Here is a 21,859-nt window from a genome sequence, read left to right as displayed (position 1 = left end):
TTTTTTATCTCGCAAAGCCACACCTCTTTTATTTTCTGCTGAGAAAATTTCTAGGGTGCACCTGCTAATGCATGATGATGGGACGGTGAAACTCAACTTTACAGGATATTTTGCCGTCCATGGCTCACAAATTCCCTGAATCCAAGGATCAGCCAACTCCTCAGCAGATATCCTTGCATAGTGGAAAGACTCTGGGTTACCCTTGACTTCTAGCAATGTAAATCATTTCTTACAGTGAAAGATTCTAAAGCCTTTCAGTGTTTGTTGACCGATGCATTTCTAAATTTATCTACATTGACAATGAACAAACGTAGTCTATATATATTTTTATCCAATAAAATCAGCACAGAAGGTTAATGGCTTGTGTGGGAAAATAAGAATCAAATGCACAAATCAAGAACTATTACTAGGCTACTTGCAAGCTAAGTCTCAATGGCAATCAGGGGCAAAGTCTCTAGCTCAATGGAAACAGCAACATGCTATAAAACCACATGCTTACAGAATATAAAGCACTATTGATTCATTCTGTTGGGTCAGTTTTTGTTCGAGTTTAAAGCATCGTTCCATTCGGTCAAAACTTAATATCATACTTGATCCTTCACCAAAAAATAAAGCATCCTTGATCATACAAAAATACAAGCTTCAGTCCCAAATGTGTTATCCAAATGCTATCATAGAAAAAGCAAGTGCCAGTCCCATAAGTGAAAATGTGCAACGGAACTATATAATCGCCAAAGAAGTAATGATTAACGGAGTAATTTAGGATATTTAGGGGTTGGAAATTCATCATCATACCTATTGGGAAGCCATCTTGATCAATTTTTTTGCAAGCGGCAGTATGCAAAACCTGAACCAAACCACAAGTAAATCCACAAGCATGGTACAAAAATTTCTAATCTGTGTTTCCAACAGGTATAAATTAATTACTTCCAATTATATCCCAATTCTCTTTCTTCTTGTTTCTCGTCAAGGTCTAAAATATCGATGATATCGGAAATATCGGTAGTCCAAAGCACGGAAATTTCGATGGAAATATCGGGATATTATCGATATCGATAAAAATTGAATAAAAACCACGGAAATTGTAAGAAAAACTTGGAAATTTTTATTGAAACTTTGCAGGATGTTTATTTAGTCAATTATCTATTAGTTTATCACAAAAAATTGGAAGGAAATGCATTGCATGATGGATTTAACTGATTTAAGTTGATTATATAGCGAGTTGGCAAACATTGTGAGTGTAGAAAATATGTAGTAATTAATTAAAGAAGTTTAAAACAACAACAACAACAAAACATTTTCCCACTAAGTGGGGTCGGCTATGTGAATCCTAGAACGCCATTACGCTCGGTTTTGTGCCATGTCCTCCGTTAGATCCAAGTACTCTAAGTCTTTTCTTAGGGTCTCTTCCAAAGTTTTCCTAGGTCTTCTTCTACCCCTTCGGCCCTGAACCTCTGTCATGTAGTCACATCTTCGAACTGGAGCGTCAGTAGGCCTTCTTTGCACATGTCCAACCCACTCATTCCTAATCTTATCCTTTCTCGTGAGCCCACACCTCCAACGAAGCATCATCATCTCCACTACACCCATTTTGTATACGTGTTGATGCTTCACCGCCCAACATTCTGTGCTATACAGCATCGCCGACCTTATTGCCGTCCTATAAAATTTTCGTTTGAGCTTCAGTGGCATATGACGGTCACACAACACGCCGGATGCACTCTTCCACTTCATCCATCCCGCTTGTATTCCATATATTCTATCTTTGATCGGCTTAAGCGAAGACCTTTAGATTCCAACACTTCTCTCCAAAGGTTAAACTTCGCATTTACCCCTTCCTGAGTTTCATCTATCAACCCTATATCGTCTGCGAAAAGCATACACCAAGGAATAACATCTTGAATATGTCCTGTTAACTCATCCATCACCAATGCAAAAAGGTAAGGACTTAAGGATTGTTAATGCACAAAATCAGTGAGGACTTTGGTACAACAGAAAGTATTAAGTTTGTGACCTTCGCTAGATTGCTCCGGTCATTAGTGTGGATAAGTATGTAAAATGATGGAGACAGGAGAGCAAACACAAGATGTACGTGGTTCACCCAAATTGGCTACGTCCACGGAGTAGAGGAGTTCCCATTAATTGTGAAGGGTTTACACAAATACATAGGTTCAAGCTCTTCTTTAGTGGGTACAAGTGAATGATTTAGTACAAATGGCATTAGGAAATATTTTGGGAGAATGATCTCCTTTTATAGAAGAGAGTTTCTCGCCTTGTTCTGACATTGACACGTGCCGTGTTGTGATTGGCTTCCGATGTTGACACGTGTCGCGCTATGATTGGCTTCTGATGTCGACACGTGTCGCTCTGTGATTGGCCTCCTGGTTGGAGGGGAAACTCCTCAGTTGCGGACTTGCAAGATCCAAGCTGCTGAGTAATCACGAAACTTCTAAGTACCGAAGTGTGGTATTGTCTTCACTTGCCTTATCTGTCTCATAGGTAGATGTGGCATCTTCTCTGGAAGTACTCTTCCTCCGTCCAAGGGTGGTATCTTTAACTGATGGAGATGCACAAGGTAATGTATCAATTTCACTTGAAGCTTACTTGTAGTTTCAGGCTTGGTCAAGCACGATACAAACCATGTAGTAGAAGTCCCCCAAGTGGCCGAGCTAGGGGATCTGCTGAAAGAGGTGACAGACAAGGTAAGCAATCAGAGCTTCAAGCAATCAGTCCCAGATCAGAAGTTTGATTTTGAGTTCCGGCTGATTGTTCTCATTCTCCTTATCTAGCAGGCAGCATGAAGGATAAAGAGAAGAAAATGAGAAGAGATGATATGAGATACTTTTGCTTTTGAAGAAGTAACTTTCCACAGGCTTATTCTTGAACTGGGCTGGAGGGTTTTCTGGTTACCTCCAGAGTATAAGGCCGACTGAAGAATTTGAGGGTCAAAATATGTCCATCGAATCTAGAGTACGTTTGACCCTGCTGATATGGGATACTTTTGCTATTGACAAAGTAATGGAAGTATCGGCACGTGTTCTGTTACACTTGTCTCCACATGCTTCCTTGTATCCTTCTCACTTGCCCTATCTGTTCCTCAGGCAGATGTGGTATATTTGATAGGAGCATTTTTATGCGACTTAATTGGCTTGTTCTCATGCATTTATGTTGTTTTTCCTTAGTTAGTTTAGTGTTTAAAGTCATTTTCGTGCAATTTCAGGTTTTATTGTCAAAGTATGCAAAAAGGAGCATTTTGGAGCTTTTAGGAGCAAAATTGGGCTTGAAATGAAGTGCATATGCATGGAGCAAGGAGTTTGGACGAATTTGAAGTCAAAACATCAAATAAACATGCTAAAAATCTGGTGAAACAAATACAAGTTGCAAGAAGGGATAGGTTTCTAGAAGGATTGACCAAAATTCCACTCAAAACCATGTTCACACCAAAAATCACATCCTTGCCGTGCATTGTTGTTGCTTTCACACCATAAAATTGAGTGAATGATTCAAGACCTAACCCACCATTATTTTCCACATGCTTGCCGTATATCCTTGTTGTTTTCACACCAGAAAATTGAATTAAACAAGTTCATCCTCTCCCTATAAATACCCATGGCAGCAACCTTATTGAAGGCATCCAGAAATTAACCATTCTCCAAGCCTTGCCTTGCCTCTCCCTACATATCCAAACTCATTCCCATCCATTCCTCCACCACCATCACCACCTTATGCAGCCACCATTGGAGGAGAAAGAAGTAATGCCATGCAGTCCAAAGGAGGAAGACACCTTGCACATGCAATCTGCCATTAGTGGAGTGTTTGGAGTTCTTTCTTTTCTTGTTTCTGTTTTCATGTTTAATTTAACTTGCTTTCCAATTATGTTAAACATGTGGAACTAATTTCTTTTTAGTTAGAGGTGAATTTGAAGCCATGGACATATGTTGGTTATGATTTGATTTACTCCAGCTATGAATTCATGAACTTTAGATGTGGTTTACTTTTCTGTTTTGATTAAGAACTTGTTTACGTATGTGGGTTGAGGGTCGACACTTAATTTGCATGCCTAAACTTGATGCTAGGATATAAGGGAATTTCACCTAATCGTTATAAACTTATATTCATGAGTAGTAAAGATCGCTAGTCACGATTATGTTAAGTAAACCCTAGGTTGGATTAACATGCGTATTCCATAGTTATGAATGCCTAGTCAATGTTTATGATTTCCGTTGAACTTAATGATCTTTGTTGAATGTCTCTATCATGCGTATTCCACAGTTAGGGACTTTGATGGGGAATGATTTGGTTGTAATGCGTATTCCATTCAATCCAATGAATCTAGGGAAATTTGAAAGTTAATTTAAGTGGACCTAATTAACTTGGAGGATTGTCATTCATCGTTTGTTGAAGTCATAACTGGGAATCAAATTGTATGCATATGTTCATGTGTGGATAAGGAACCCTCTAACTAGCTTCTCACCATTCTATTTAATCAAAATCTGTTTTAGTTTGCTTTGATTTGCAATTTGTTTAGTTTTAATTCAATCTCGTAAAAATCAATTCCCCATTTATTTTAAAGTGTTAAATTAGTTAGAAATCAATTTAGTTTGTGTTTTTAAATGCTTTGAGTCAAGTTATAGTCCAATTTCGTCTAAATTAGCGTTAGGGACTCAAAACTGCCCAGAAAGTGGTTTTAAGGCAGTTTTGAGCCTTTTAGTTGCTGTTTTGAGTTTTTGGTTTGTTTAGGTGTTTTAAACTCTAGTTTTGCATTAATTGAGTCTAGCTTGGTGTTCTACATTATGTTTTTATGTCTTGAGTCAGTTTCACATTGATTAGCATCCCTAGTTAATCCCCGGTCTAGAACGATCCCTATTTGCTCATATACTACAATTGTCATCCATAGGGTTTAATTTGTGTGTCAAGTTAATTTCCACATCAAATTTTGGCGCCGTTGCCGGGGATTAGCAAAAATTGCTAATCCCTTGTGTTTTTGCCGTGTGTATTTAGTGTAATTTACCTAGTTTTCTGATTTTGTTTTGTTTTCTTGGTTTAGGTACTAGTGCATGACACGGAGTTCTCAAGCTGTGCATGCACATATCTTGGACTTTAACGACGATTTTGAACGTGATTTGAGAAGACAGAGGAGGCATCCCAAACCTAGTGAACCTAGTTCAAGTTCAGAGGCCGAATCTGAGTTTGAAGAAGTGGAAGAAGAAGTTATGGCAGCGGACAATCGGACCATTAAAGAGCTTTCGGCCTCGGGGTTGACAAATGCCGCACCATTATGCATTCAATACCCCGCGGCTGCCCAAGGCAAGACCAATGAATTCGAGTTGAAGTCAAGCTTGTTGCACCACATTCTGAAATACCATGGGCTTTCCATGGAAGATCCCAACAAGCATCTCAAGGAGTTCGAGGTTGTTTGTTCGAGCATGACACCCATCAATGTTGACGGGAGTATTCTGATGATGAAGGCCTTTCCATTCTCACTTTTGGAAAAGGCGAAGGATTGGCTTTACGAGTTAGCACCCGGAACGGTTACATCTTGGGATAGTATGAAAAGAGCTTTCTTGGAGAAGTTTTTCCCAACTTCAAGAGTCATTCTCTTGAGGAAATGGATTAGTGGCATCCAACAAAATCCAGGTGAATCATTTCCTTCTTATTATGAACGTTTTAAATCACTTGTTGCTTCTTGTCCACAGCATCAAATGAAGGAGGAACTACTCATTCAATACTTCTACGAAGGACTCCTTCCCATGGAACGCCAAATGCTTGATGCCTCGGCGGGAGGTGCGTTGGTGGATAAAACTCCGGGGGCTGCAAAAGTTCTAATTGCCAACCGAGCACATAATGCACAACAATACGAAGGTGTTGGACAAAGAGACCCCCCACGGCCACAAGTGAATGAGGTAAGTTCTATGCCCGAAATTCAATCCCAATTAGCTAACCTTACTTCTATTGTTTCTCAGTTGGCCGAGGGAATGAAGATTCATGGACCAAGTGTGTGTGGTGTGTGCTCTATGCAAGGACATGCCAACGATCAATGCCCTCAATTGATTGAGAATGGGGGTTGGGAATCTGCCAATGCCGTGGGTTTTGGGAGCCAAAATCAACCACGCCATGATCCATACTCAAACACCTACAATCCAGGGTGGAGGGACCATCCAAATTTCAAGTGGAGGGATCCTCAACAACCCCAACAACAAGGAGGATTTAGGCAGCAACCACCGGGCTTTTATACAAAGCCATCCGTCCCCAATCAAACCCAATTGCAATCTGCCCCAACAAACTCAGGTATGTCTTTGGATAATGATCAGATTGTTAAGTTACTTACTATTTTGACGCAGGAAGTACAAAATCAAAACAAAGAGAGGCAAATCCAAGACAAAATGGTGGATAACTTGGAAAAGCAAGTGGGGCAAATAGCAGAATTCATGGGGCATATTAGAGAACAAGGCAAATTGCCTAGTTCAACTATTATGAATCCTAAAGGAGGCTTTGAAACCGTCAATGCAATCATGTTGAGAAGTGGTACACATGTTGGAGCCGAACCAAAATCATCCAAATCAAGTCACGATGAGGATGAAAAGTTGCTACAAGAGGAAGCACAGGGACCAAAACTCACGGCCAAGGATGAACAATCCTTGCCGCCACCATCTAGCCCTCCTAAGCCGTCCCAAACCACCAAGGTAGGTCCAAATTCGACTTTTTCTAGTTCCATTCCACTAAATGTGCCCTTTCCTGGCAGGTTTAGGCAATCAAAGAAGGAAGAAGCCGAGAAGGACATTCTAGAGACCTTTCGAAAAGTTCAAGTCAATATTCCGCTCCTTGATGCAATTAAGCAAGTCCCGAGGTATGCTAAGTTTTTAAAAGAACTTTGTACATCAAGGAGAAGGATTTCGAACAAAGAGGTGGTCCAAGTAAGTGAGAATGTTTCTGCCATGTTACAAAGGAAATTACCCCCTAAATGCAAAGATTCGGGTAGTTTTACAATTTCGTGCGTTATTGGCAAGACTAAATTTGAACAATGCATGTTAGACTTAGGGGCTTCGATTAATGTTATGCCATACTCTATTTATGCATCTATGAACTTAGGTGAGCTTAAAAACGATGGTGTGATTATTCAATTAGCCGATCGTTCTAATGCATATCCAAAGGGTGTTTTGGAAGATGTTTTGGTGCAGGTGGGCAATTTGATTTTTCCAGCGGACTTTTACGTGCTTGACATGGAGGATTCACCCTATTCTACCCCATTGCCGATACTATTAGGGAGGTCCTTCATGAAGACAGCCCAAACCAAGATTGATGTGACTAAGGGAGAGTTAACAATGGAGTTTGGTGATGAATTGATTAAATTCAAAGTTCCTGAATATGTTAAGAATCCTAATGATGTTCGTTCTTGTTTTGCAATAAATGTGATTAAAAATGTGGGGAAGGAACATTCATGCGCACCAATCAAGAAGGATGTCCCTAGATGCATCATCAAAGAGGGTATTGGAGTGGAGCATACGAAACATGTCATTACACCAAAAATACCAAATCTGGCCGAGAGCACCACCTTTGCTGCCCCTTTTGAGTCTTCATATACATGCATTGGTAAGCCTCCTCCTCTAATTCCAATTCCCATTTCCACTAATAGGTTATTGCCTTCTGTGGTGCAGGTACCAAATCGAATCCATGATTATGGGAGTTTTTACTTTGACCTTGGGAAACTCAATGCCACAATCTGGGACCATCATTATCCACTGCCATACATAGACCCAATGCATGAGTATTTCAAGGAGCATGTCATGGAGGATGTACCCCTTCATGCCATGGCACCTAGTCAAGCTTAAACGGAGGTACCGTCCGGCTGGAAGACGTTAAAGCAAGCGCTTCGTGGGAGGCAACCCATGCATTCGACAAAGGAAGGCCCAGAGAGCACTCCAATTCCAGATTTGCGTTCCTAAACCCTTCTCTTTGTTGTTTAATTAGTTTCTGCCATGATTATTATGTTAGTTGTTTGTTTGTTTGTTTATGTGTTTTTGTGTGAGTCTATGATTGAAACATTGAGGACAATGTTTGATTTAAGTGTGGGGGGGGGGGTAACCAAAGTGTTTTGATGCAAATTCGTAGGGTTTTCTCACTCATACTTCCCAATGTTGTTTCTTGCTGTTTTTAGGTGTTTTTAGGCTGTTTTGGTGTGTTTTAGTGTGTGCTGACTTATAACTCCGAAAATCACATAAAAAATTGCTTTGCAAAACCCAAAAAGAGTTGTTTTTGTGTGTTTGTTTGTGTCTTAGGGTACCTTCCAATACAATGATGATGATTTGGTTTGTAATTTCATGGCTGTTAAAGAGAGTGATTAACATGGATGAAAGTTTGATTTACTCTTTGTTTATGCTTGGTTGTGGTTATAACTTATGAATTCACATGCAATCTTAAAGGAAAAATCAGTTTTTGTAACATGCTTGAAGGAAGGAACTCAAACTAACGTTACAACCTTGTGAGACTTGAGCCTAAACGTTTATTTGGAGAGTTAATAATCTGTGATTTATTGTTTTCTAAGACGTTGCATGATCTCATTATTCTTTGCTTGGTTACTACTTAGAAGGCGTTTCATCATTTAGTTCCAAATGCTAGAACTCATACCCATTTCATTCAAAGCATGTCATTGATTTGCATAACACATATTCAAGATAAAGTTGTGTAGTGACCACCACCATAACCAAAAAGCCGTGAATCCCCTATGTCATTATGTTCTGGACGTTTTAACCCCGTTGAGCTTTGTGAGCCTTTTCTTTGTAACCCACATTACCCTCACCTAGCTTAGATTAGGACCATCCATTAACCTTGTTCTTAAAGCGTAGTAAAGCATGATTCAAATTGAATTCCTTTGTGGCAGAAAACAAGTATGGGGGAAGTGTTTTTCATGAGGAATTATGTGCCATAGGCACGGGTAAAAAGAAAGAAAGAAGAAAAGAAAAATGTGAAAAGAATGAGAAAAGAGTTGAAAAGAAGTGAAAAAGAGTTCTACAGTGTTGTTTGATGAAAAAGGGGTCCAAAACAATGAATTCGACCCTAAGGAGTTGTTTAAATCTTCCCCTTGTGTTTTAAAGCTAATTTCTGCAATCTAAGTAAATTCTAAAGTCTCAATTTCATTATTTTGCGTACTATCACTTTAAGAACGTTTGTTTTCCTTATCCTATCTTTGTTAGCCAATACCCCAAGCCCTGTTACAACCCTTGACTTCTATCTTGAGTGTTATGTGTTTCAATTTGTAGAGATTGAACTTGGTATGAGCATATGGTCACTGGTTCTCGCATCTAAGTAGTAGCATTCCATTCATGAGATCATATCTCAACATGTTTATTAACTCTAGAAATTGTGTTCTTTGTTATACATATATGTGAGCATTCGTTTTTATATCTACATCAATTCTCTCACATATAACCAGTATAGGGTGTGTAGTTAGAAAATCTGAGTGAAAATAGAGTGCATATCTTGTAAGGATTGAGGGAATTCTCTAAGGCATGTTACTACATTCAAAACATTGTTTTAATTGGTTAATTGTGAACTAGTAAGTAGTGACTATGATTAAGTATGTGCTTAAGTGTTAAATTGACTCAATTCTGTGGGAATGATAATCTTTAACATGTCATGTGCATTGGAAATCCCTAAGGCAAACGTTGGAAGGTTTAGGTTGTTTTTGTTTGTTTGGTTTCGTTTTGTTTTTCTTTTGTTTCTTTGTTTTGCTCGAGGACTAGCAAAAGCTAAGTGTGGGGGAATTTGATAGGAGCATTTTTATGCTACTTAATTGGCTTGTTCTCATGCATTTATGTTGTTTTTCCTTAGTTAGTTTAGTGTTTAAAGTCATTTTCGTGCAATTTCAGGTTTTATTGTCAAAGTATGCAAAAAGGAGCATTTTGGAGCTTTTAGGAGCAAAATTGGGCTTGAAATGAAGTGCATATGCATGGAGCAAGGAGTTTGGACGAATTTGAAGTAAAAACATCAAATAAACATGCTAAAAATCTGGTGAAACAAATACAAGTTGCAAGAAGGGATAGGTTTCTAGAAGGATTGACCAAAATTCCACTCAAAACCATGTTCACACCAAAAATCACATCCTTGTCGTGCATTCTTGTTGCTTTCACACCATAAAATTGAGTGAATGATTCAAGACCTAACCCACCATTATTTTCCACATGCTTGCCGTATATCCTTGTTGTTTTCACACCAGAAAATTGAATTAAACAAGTCCATCCTCTCCCTATAAATACCCATGGCAGCAACCTTATTGAAGGCATCCAGAAATTAACCATTCTCCAAGCCTTGCCTTGCCTCTCCCTACATATCCAAACTCCTTCCCATCCATTCCTCCACCACAGCCGTGCCTTCCCACCACCATCACCACCTTATGCAGCCACCATTGGAGGAGAAAGAAGTAGTGCCATGCAGTCCAAAGGAGGAAGACACCTTGCACATGCAATCTGCCATTAGTGGAGTGTTTGGAGTTCTTTCTTTTCTTGTTTCTGTTTTCATGTTTAATTTAACTTGCTTTCCAATTATGTTAAACATGTGGAACTAATTTCTTTTTAGTTAGAGGTGAATTTGAAGCCATGGACATATGTTGGTTATGATTTGATTTACTCCAGTTATGAATTCATGAACTTTAGATGTGGTTTACTTTTCTGTTTTGATTAAGAACTTGTTTACGTATGTGGGTTGAGGGTCGACACTTAATTTGCATGCCTAAACTTGATGCTAGGATATAAGGGAATTTCACCTAATCGTTATAAACTTATATTCATGAGTAGTAAAGATCGCTAGTCACGATTATGTTAAGTAAACCCTAGGTTGGATTAACATGCGTATTCCATAGTTATGAATGCCTAGTCAATGTTTATGATTTCCGTTGAACTTAATGATCTTTGTTGAATGTCTCTATCATGCGTATTCCACAGTTAGGGACTTTGATGGGGAATGATTTGGTTGTAATGCGTATTCCATTCAATCCAATGAATCTAGGGAAATTTGAAAGTTAATTTAAGCGGACCTAATTAACTTGGAGGATTGTCATTCATCGTTTGTTGAAGTCATAACTGGGAATCAAATTGTATGCATATGTTCATGTGTGGATAAGGAACCCTCTAACTAGCTTCTCACCATTCTATTTAATCAAAATCTGTTTTAGTTTGCTTTGATTTGCAATTTGTTTAGTTTTAATTCAATCTCGTAAAAATCAATTCCCCATTTATTTTAAATTGTTAAATTAGTTAGAAATCAATTTAGTTTGTGTTTTTAAATGCTTTGAGTCAAGTTATAGTCCAATTTCGTCTAAATTAGCGTTAGGGACTCAAAACTGCCCAGAAAGTGGTTTTAAGGCAGTTTTGAGCCTTTTAGTTGCTGTTTTGAGTTTTTGGTTTGTTTAGGTGTTTTAAACTCTAGTTTTGCATTAATTGAGTCTAGCTTGGTGTTCTACATTATGTTTTTATGTTCTTGAGTCAGTTTCACATTGATTAGCATCCCTAGTTAATTCCCGGTCTAGAACGATCCCTATTTGCTCATATACTACAATTGTCATCCATAGGGTTTAATTTGTGTGTCAAGTTAATTTCCACATCAATATTCTCTAGAAGCATAAGATGTTGAAGATGAGTACTCGAGAGTAATGTCAGGTAAGTAATTAGGTAAGGGGTTCCAAGCAGTCAGTACCTGACTGGACGCTTGATTCCAAGTGATGACTAATTGCTTTATTTCTCATTGTCTTGCAGGTAAGAACAAGGCCAAAGGAAAAGACAAGGAAAAAGCATGATACGAGATACTCTTGCTTTTAACCCTAATGATATGAGATATTCTTGCTCTGGTGTAGCTTGTTTGCAGAGGTATTATCAGTAGGAAAGAAAACTGAGTATTTCGAGAGGCTTCGTTGGGAGTGCCCTCTCAGATATGAGGAAGGGTTGAGCATTTTTGCAGGTATGCCTGTCCGTTAAGGATGGAGGTCGACATATATAGGAGTCTCCTTAACAACAAGTAGTAATGCTATTCATTTACCCTTCTTGGTCATAGCACTGTAGTGGGAGCTGCCAGCTTCACATGTTTTAACTCTGTCAGAGCGCTTTGAAAAAGTGGTATGTGGTATCTGGAAAGCTGATGTTGTGTGTGAAGATTACAGATAAGCTTTATCCAAGGAGATCTGGCTCTCAAAGTTGAGAAAGCGATGCCTCTTCGGTTTTTGAACAAGCGATCATGTCGGGGATCTGGCTCTCAAGATTCGGAGAACAGTGCCTCTTCAATTTTTGAGAAAGCAATCCTTCTGGGCGTCTGGCTTTTGAAATTCAAAGAGCGGTGTCTCTTCGATTTTTGAGAAAATAATCATGTTGAGAGTCTGGCTCTCGAGATTCGAAGGGCGGTGCCTCTTCAATTTTGGAGCAAGCAATCTTGTTGGGAGTGTTTTCTCGAATGTGAGTAAAGGTTGGGCATTTTTGTTAGTCTACCTTGCCACGGAGCACAGAGGTTAACACACAGGAACTTTCCAATTATCCAGCAGTGGTGCTGTCCCTTTACCCTTGTGGGTAATAATATGGTAGCTAAACCTTCAAATTTTATATGTCTAAACTTTATTAGTGTTGTTTCTTTGCTATTTTTTTACCCTTCTTGGTCATAGCGATATAGTAGGAGCTGCAAGCTTCACGTGTCTAAACTTTGTCAGAGATCTTTGGCAAAGTTATCTGTGGTACCCATGAGCTGATGTTGCGTGTGGAAAGTGGATGATTGAACAGTAAGATTCACGTGCTTTCTACTTCACCAGAAATCTTCTACAGATTGCCCGTAATTTCTGCAAAGCTGAGTGTGCATGTGACAGGTGCTGACAAGGCTGAAAAGCAAGTGCCTCTTCGATTTTTGAGATCGGCCCTCATGGTCTCTGAGCAGCCCAGCTTTTGAGAAAGCAAACGCCTCTTCGATTTTTGAGATCTACCCTCGTGGTCTTTGAACAGTCCAGCTTTTGAGAAAGCAAACGCCTCTTCGATCTCTAAGATCGGCCCTCGTAGTCTCTGAGCAACCCAGCTTTTGAGAAAGCAAACGTCTCTTCGATTTCTGAAGCTCCGTCAAGTGCAGATTTTTATAGAGGCTTGCATTAAGTTCCAAAACACACTTGAATCTCCACCAGTAGAAGCTTCATTCTTGCACTTCTAAGATCTTGATTTGTCCGACCTCTTCTCTCTTCAACACCTTTGAAAATGTCTGGCCCTTCCGACCGTCGTTTTGACTTGAACCTTGGTGAAGAGGTCGCCGCGCCTTCTCCAGACAACATATGGCCCCCATTCTTCTTATCCCTACTGGTTCTCTTACCGTTGGGGATTCCGTGATGAAGAATGATATGACCGCTGCGGTGGTGGCCAGGAATATTCTCACTCCCAAAGATAACAGACTTCTTTCCAAACGGTCTGATGAGTTAGCTGTTAAGGATTCTCTGGCTCTCAGTGTTCAGTGTGCAGGTTCTGTGTCGAATATGGCCCAACACCTATTTGCTCGAACCCGCCAAGTTGAATCATTAGCGGTTGAAGTGATGAGTCTCAAGCAGAAGATTAGAGGGCTCAAGCATGAGAATAAACAGTTGCACATGCTCGCACATGACTATACTACAAACATGAAGAGGAAGCTTGACCAGATGAAGGAATCTGATGGTCAGATTTTACTTGATCATCAGAGGTTTGTGGGTTTGTTCCAAAGGCATTTATTGCCTTCGTCTTCTGAGGCTGTACCGCATAATGAAGCTCCAAATGATCAACCTCCGATGCCTCTTCCTTCTAGGGTTCTGTCTAGTACTAAGGCTCCGAGTGATCACCATCCGGTGCCTTCTCTTTCTGGGGCTCTACCGACTGCTGAGACTTCTCCTAAGCAACCTTTGTGAAGGCCCCCTATTGTTTGTTTATTTTGATTCATGTATATGTACATATTTGTAACTTATCAGAGATATCAATAAATAAGCTTTGCTTTGTTTCAACGTATTGTGTTAAATACACCAAAGCCTTTTTTACTAAGTTCTTTGAATTTTTCTTTTGTTTTTCTTTTGTTGAAGCTTGTATGTTGAAGCTTTGTAAGTGAAGCATGTAGGTTGAGGTAGTGTTCCCTTAATTTCTCGAGTGAGGAAAATTTCTCGGTTGGAGACTTAAAAAATCCAAGTCATTGAGTGGGGTCGGCTATATGAATCTTAGAACGCCATTGTGCTCGGTCTTGTGTCATGTCCTCCGTTAGATCCAAGTACTCTAAGTCTTTTCTTAGAGTCTCTTCCAAAGTTTTCCTAGATCTTCCTCTACCCCTTCGGCCATGAACCTCTATCTCGTAGTGGCATCTTCTAACCGGAGTGTCAGTATGCCTTTTTTGCACATGTCCAAACCACCGTAACCGATTTTCTTTCAGCTTTCCTACAATTTCGGCTACTCCTACTTTACCTCAGATATGCTCATTCCTAATCTTATCCTTTCTCGTGTGCCCACACATCCAACGAAGCATCCTCATCTCCGCTACACCCATTTTGTGTACGTGTTGATGCTTCACCGCCCAACATTCTGTGCCATACAGCATCGCCGGCCTTATTGTCGTCCTATAAAATTTTCCCTTGAGCTTCAGTGGCATACGACGGTCACACAACACGCCGGATGCACTCTTCCACTTCATCCATCCAGCTTGTATTCTATGGTTGAGATCTCCATCTAATTCTTCATTCTTTTGCAAGATAGATCCTAGGTAGCAAAAGCAGTCGCTCTTTGGTATTTCCTGATCTCCGATCCTCACCCCTAACTTATTTTGGCCTCCATTTGCACTGAACTTTCACTCCATATATTCTGTCTTTGATCGGCTTAGGCGAAGACCTTTAGATTCCAACACTTATCTCCAAAGGTTAAGCTTCACATTTACCCCTTCCTGAGTTTCATCTATCAACACTATATCGTCTGCGAAAAGCATACACCAAGGAATATCATCTTGAGTAAGTCCTGTTAACTCATCCATTACTAACGCAAAAAGGTAAGGACTTAAGGATGAGCCTTGATGTAATCCTACAGTTATGGGAAGCTTTCGGTTTGTCCTTCATACGTTCTTATGGCTGCTGGTCCTAAGCCCGGATAAAGGAAGAGGGGGAGGGCGTCAGGTAGTCGACAGCCGGCACTCCTAGTTTACGTCGAATCCTTATGAAAGAAGTTTAAACACACAAAAATCATTTATATATAATGAATTAGTACAATATTTTATACTTTATACATTGAATGGTAAGATACATGAGTAACTTAGTACCGCATAGAGTTCCTATCAAGGTCTAAAATATCGATGATATCAAAAATATCGATGATATCAAAAATATCGGTAGTCCAAAAACACCAAATTTCGATGAAAATATGAGGATATTATCGATACTTTAGACCTTGTCGTTAACCAACCAATGGGGTTTTTGTTCAAGCTCAAATACTTCAAAAAAATAAAAAATAAAACAACTTACATCCCTCGGCCACCAGCAAGAGCTTCCTCTGATGGGTCTTTCCATTCATCAATTCTTAAAAATTATTCCTAATTATTTCACGCTTAATTAATTACGTTGTGAGAGAGAGAGACTTACACCCAACCGTAACAGCGGTCGAACAAAAGGCGTTTGGAAGGCGAATTTGAGGACGCTGTACCGGAGATTAAGGAAGCAGCTGAGGACTCCATTATCTCTCTGAACGTCTCTCGAGTGGACAAGTCGTTGGAAATTTGGGCTGAATATGATATTGGCCTGGCCCATTTTTTTGTGGCACTTTTCGTAAATATAGACAACTACAGCAGTTAATATTTGAAAAACAGTTCCACATTACAAACCGCCTCAGTTTTCCCGCTTCGCTCGAATCAACCTTGGCTCTCTCTCCCGATTCTCTGGGAGCTCTGGGAATGGCGAACGTGAAAGAAACAGCTCAATTTCCACAAAAATCCATGAATTCAGGTACTCTTCATTTTACTTTTCACCGATTCATCAATTCACCCCTCTCATTTTTCCTCGGAAAATTTAGAAACTGAGTTCTTAATTTGAATTAGTCTGAATTCGATCATTTTCCAGTTGAGCAATTATCTGTTTGATACAAATTCTGGATAATTTTATTGTTTCGGTTAACTATTTGATTAGAATTTCGATTAGAAAGGTTACGATTGATTTGTGCTGGAAATGGTAGAATTAATGGAGTGAAGAAATCTTAAATGTTGGATTGTGATTGCAGGTGGTGGTGGGGGGGGGGAGGGGGGGGTTTGTATGATGAGCAATACATGGAGGGACGAACAACATCCATCCTTCATCAACTTCGTCTCCACTTTCCTCGCCGCAAACTCTTTCCGCCTCAACTTTGTCTCAATTACCCCCGTAATTTCCTTCAATTTAATCATGTGATCTTATGTTAAAAGGACAAAAGAAGTGAAAAGAAAATAATTTTGGTGCATCTGATGGTTGGATTTGCACTGCAGGACTTCATTTTCAACTGTGGGGGTTCATCTGTGGCATTCATTTTCATGACTAGCTTGGATTCCCGTACCATCTCGCAATTCTTCGGCAGGTGAACAAGTTAATTGCTTTCGTTTTTCGGTGCCTCTTGCATGCGTGTGTGCTTGTGTTTTGTGTTTGACGTGATCAATTTTATTATTTGTACATAGTTCAGAAGCTGAAGCTGCAATTTGCAAATCTATACGTTGTCATCATGCTCCCAACCAAGGAGCAAAACGATTTGTTTGTTCGTTCTTACTTCAAGTGAGCTATGTCAAAACTCGAAAGAAACTTCTGTCCAATTGATTTTTGATATGTCAAAACGATACAAAATGGTTTTTCAATCTGTGAAGATTCGGGATGGAACTCGGCAAGCCAACATTCGTTCTGGTTAAGGACTTGGAAATGGGGTTCGAGAAGATAACGAAAATAGCTCATTCTCGTGGGGGTAATAAAATCTTGCCCAAGGCTCACTTACCTTATTCATGAATTGTTTTCCAAGTAATTTGTGTAAGACTCTTAAGCAAACACTGATTACAATGTGCAAGCGAGGGGATGCCACAACAAAATTGAAGGCTGAGGTTAGTGTGAATTTTGACCGTATTTATGTAGAATGCTTTGGTTTTTAGGAGTTAGGACCTTAAAACATCCCCATTTTGTTCAATTTTGTTGGAGAAGAGGAAGCAAACAGTGCAAACACCAGGCATATTTCAAAAAGTGATCACAGCCATTACGGGCATCGACAATCATGATGCAAATGCGGTACTTAACTCATCCTAATCAACGAAATTGATTTGTATAATCATACGTTGGTTTCTTATTCTGGGTAATTTGTTCAGCTTAACCAGGCTATCGGATCGATCTAAGGAATTGCCAAAGCATCAAAGGAGCACATTATGGAAAACACAGACCTCTCAGCTGACAAGGCACAAGTGCTTTCAAGGTTTTTCAGAGATCCAAAGTTTTACCTCAGTCCTAAGATCAACTGAGAGGAGTAGCTCGTTTATCTCAGTAAATGTCAAAGTACTGCTTTAAACACAATCAGGGTCACGTATTGAAAACCATGATTATTATTATTTCTCTTTTTAGTTCCGTACATAAAGGATTTGAGACGGTTTCAGGAGACAAATAACGTGCTTGCATCCGCTTAAACACTCCCGAATGAACGAAAATTATATACCCCCAAATCCCTAGCAGGTAATAACTATTCCTCATATCAAGAAGCCACACTAACACTTCTCAGGAGCCACAACAGATCCGCATCTCAAAAAGCTACACAACTCGGGCTGTGTTAAGAAGAGAATGCTTTGAATGATAATATATTCTTCTCAATAAGAGGAACTTATAGGTGTACAACCCTAACATAAAAGGAAAGAAAACTAATTACAAGTGATTACATGGGATTACATATCAATTAGGGATCCTACCTAAAATACAAAAGTCAACACTCCCCCTCAAGTTGGTGCATATATGTCGCTCATGCCCAACTTGTGTAAGAAACTTGAAAACTTGTGACTCAAAACAGCTTTTGTGAGGATATCTGCCAACTGATCTTCTGTTCTTATCGCTGGTACTTCAATTATTTTCCCTTCCAATTTTTCTTTGATGAAGAACCGATCAACTTCAACATGCTTTGTTCTATCATGTTGTACTGGATTATGTGCAATGTCACGAGCAGCTTTATTATCACAAAATAATTTCATGGGCTGATCATGTTGTATACCCAAATCACTTAACAGAAGCTTAAGCCACAAAATTTCACAAATCCCTAAAGCCATACCTCTGTATTCTGCTTCTGCACTGGAACGGGCAACCACATTATGTTTCTTACTTCTCCATGTAACCAAGTTACCCCCAACAAACGTAAAGTAACCTGATGTTGAGCGTCTATCATCAATGGATCCTGCCCAGTCTGCATCAGTATAACCTTCAACACTAAAGTGATTATTCCTCTTAAACAAAATTCCTTTGCCCGGACTTCCCTTCAAATATCGTAATATTCTCATCACGGAATTCATATGTTGTTCTCCAGGATCATGCATGTATTGACTCACTACACTCAAGGCATAAGCAAGGTCTGGTCTTGTGTGTGCCAAATACATCAAACGGCCTACTAACCTTTGGTATCTTCCTTTGTCAACTGGTACTTGATTAGGATCAACACTAAGCTTCAATCCTTCTTCTAATGGTGTAGCTACTGGCTGACAGGCTGACATGCCAGTTTCGTGCAACAAATCAATAATATACTTCCTCTGAGACAAGAAAATTCCAGAACTGTTTCTCGACACCTCAATCCCTAAAAAATATTTCAGGGATCCAAGGTCCTTCATTTCAAATTCTGTAGATAGGTATCTTTGCAAGGCCACACGTTCTTCTGGATCATTACCTGTTACCACCATATCGTCTACATACACAATAAGTGCAATAAGCTTCCAATTCTGTCTTTTCAGGAACAAAGTATGATCAGAGTTACTTTGCCTGTAACCAAATGCTCTCATAGATTTTGTGAATCTTCCGAACCATGCTCGAGGAGACTGCTTCAAGCCATACAAGGATTTCTTCAACCTGCACACTTTTCTTTTGTATTTATCTGGAGCATTACATCCCGGTGGAAGATCCATATAAATCTCTTCTGTCAAGTCTCCATGCAAGAAGGCATTCTTCACATCGAACTGTTGTAAAGGCCAATTAAGATTTGCAGCCAAGGACAACAAAACACGAACTGTGTTGATCTTGGCTACAGGTGCAAATGTATCTGTGTAGTCAATTCCATATTTTTTAGTGTATCCTTTTGCTACCAGTCTTGCCTTAAAACGATCCACCGTCCCATCTGCTTTGTATTTCACAGTATAGACCCATTTGCATCCCACAGGTTTCTTGCCAGCTGGCAAATCTGTGATCTCCCAGGTAGCATTCTTCTTCAAAGACTTCAACTCTTCATTCATTGATACTTGCCAACGTGGATCAGTTAAAGCCTCATGCACACTGTTAGGAATAGATACAGTAGATAATTGATGCACAAACGACTTATTTGATTCTGACAGGTGACTGGTAGACACATAATTACTTAACGGGTATAACACATTAGACTCAGGGTTGGGCTTACTCACCGGATACCTCGTGTTGCATTTAAGGTCGGCTTCATAAGTAAGTTTAGGAATACCACGGTTGACGCGATCAGGGAGACGACGTGGTGGTGGTGCATCCGGGATCGAAGACGGTTGATTATGGTTATTGGGACTCAAGATTGACTGTGAGGTAGCTGGCAACATAGGGTTGTCCGGTGGTGAGGAAACTGCCAGTGAGCTATCAGCCAGTGAGTTATCTGGCGATGTCGACTCGTCCCTTTCAAGGTTTTCAACAGTGTTTCCATGTGAATGATCACCACTTGTCTCCAAGACATTACCACTTAATTTCAATTCATTCACATCATCATTATTTTCGGGTGAATGATCACCACTTATTTCCAAGACATCACCACTTAAATCCAAATCATTCACTCTATCTATATCTGGAATAGTATAATCAAGAGTTTGAACTTCTTTCTGATTCTCCCCCTGAAGTGAAGACTCGGGATTGGCAAAGTACATATCTTTCTCATGAAACGCAACATCCATAGTGACAAACAACTTATTCGTCGGTGGGTGATAACAACGGTATCCTTTCTGCCTTGATGCATACCCCACAAACACACATCGTAAGGCTCGAGGTTCAAGCTTACTTCGTTGTTGTTTATGAAGATGAACGAAGGCCACACAACCAAACACATGAGATGGAAGATTTGGGACTGCATGAGCCTCCACATGTGAAGAAAGCGCCTAAAGGGGTGTCTGAAAATCAACCGATCGGGATGGAACACGATTAATGAGATACGCAGCTGAGGTGAGAGCTTCGCCCCAATAGGATAACGGGAGACGAGCCTCGAGTAAAGAAGCACGAACAACCTCCAAAAGCTGACGGTTCTTGCGTTCGGCAACCCCATTTTGTTGTGGAGTGTATGGACATGTAGTTTGATAAACAATCCCATGATGATCAAGAAAGGCACGAAGTTCAAAGTTAACATATTCGCCACCATTATCACTCCTGAGAACCTGTATTTGTGACTTATATTGTACTTGTACCATTTTGTAAAATTGTTGAAATAAAGAAGTAACTTCACCTTTGGACTTCATCAAACAAACCCAAGTCATACGTGTGCAGTCATCAATAAAAGTAACGAACCAATGAGCACCACCAAATGTAGCAGTTTTAGATGGACCCCAAACATCAGAATGAATTATCATAAATGGAACAGAACTTTTATTCAAACTGGATCGAAACGAAGCACGATGACTTTTAGCTAGTTCACAAACACCACATTTAAAGCTAGAAACATCATGCTTAACAAATAGGCTAGGAAACAACCTCCGTAGATAGTCGAAAGAAGCATGTCCAAGTTGACGATGCCACAACCAAACCTCCGAAGCTTTATTCCTATCCCCCAGATTTCCGTCCACTGCAAGAGCTTGAGTCAACATTCGAGAACTGTTTGATGTCAGTTCCAAGTAGTAGAGTTTCCCTTTCCTAATACCATAACCAATCGTCTTGCGAGTCCGAATGTCCTTAAAAACACAAAAAGAAGGCCAAAAAATCACAAGACAATGCAGGACGATAGTTATTTGAGCAACAGATAATAAATTATAGTCAAGAGAAGGCACAACAAGTACGGTATCAAGACTAAGGGTATCTGAAAGGGAGACGGTTCATTCCTCGATAATAGGGGCAGGATTACCATTGGCGACACTGACGACAGTTTTGGTGGATGGTTTTAGGGTTTCTACCTGTCTAGAGTCACAAGTCATATGCTCAGTAGCACCAGAATCAATTATCCACGCATTATTTGTAACAGATGCAGAAACTTTGAAAGCCTTACCATCATTACTTATATGTTCAGAAGCTACCTTAGCCTCGGCAATCAATGCACGCGATTTGTTATAGTGGAGATCACGAGTCTCATCCCAATTATCAGGATAGCCAGGACATTGGCTAGGCCGGCGATAGGAGGAATCGCCAAGAGTTGTGGACCAGTCACTATTAGTTCTACTCTTGGTTCGGTCAAATCGGTTGGGAAGTGCACAAGTACGGGCTGCCATTGTGAGGTGGGTGCAACGTTTTGACGTGCCAAATGCAACAGCAGCTATGTAGACCCAAAAACCAATAGTGGCCCAAAAAATTTAAAAAACAAAAAAAATTCGTTCCTTTTTTTTCCTGTCTTCAAACAGCACCTTCACCTTTTTTGGAAACTGACAGCACCTTTACTTTTTCGTTTCCTTCAACTAACTTGTTTCAACCTCCTTTTTTCTTCTTGTTTTTTTTTAAAAAAAAAAACTTTTCGTCAATCAC

The 21,859-nt window shown here is 39.8% G+C and overlaps 1 long non-coding RNA gene across 1 annotated transcript; it reads right to left on the bottom strand.

Moving 5' to 3' along the window:
* Positions 1–797: 797 nt before the first annotated feature.
* LOC139196304 (uncharacterized) lies at positions 798–15,667 on the bottom strand. Its single transcript, XR_011581122.1, has 3 exons — positions 15,590–15,667; positions 15,473–15,526; positions 798–847 (listed from the first exon to the last, which is right to left on the bottom strand). It is a non-coding gene; the product is annotated as an uncharacterized lncRNA (long non-coding RNA).
* Positions 15,668–21,859: the final 6,192 nt, after the last annotated feature.

Source organism: Malus domestica, chromosome 05 (assembly GCF_042453785.1).
Source record: "Malus domestica chromosome 05, GDT2T_hap1".
Classification (NCBI taxonomy): domain Eukaryota; kingdom Viridiplantae; phylum Streptophyta; class Magnoliopsida; order Rosales; family Rosaceae; genus Malus; species Malus domestica.
The sequence above is the reverse complement of the archived record's forward strand: the minus strand, read 5'-3'. Positions and strand labels throughout refer to the sequence as shown.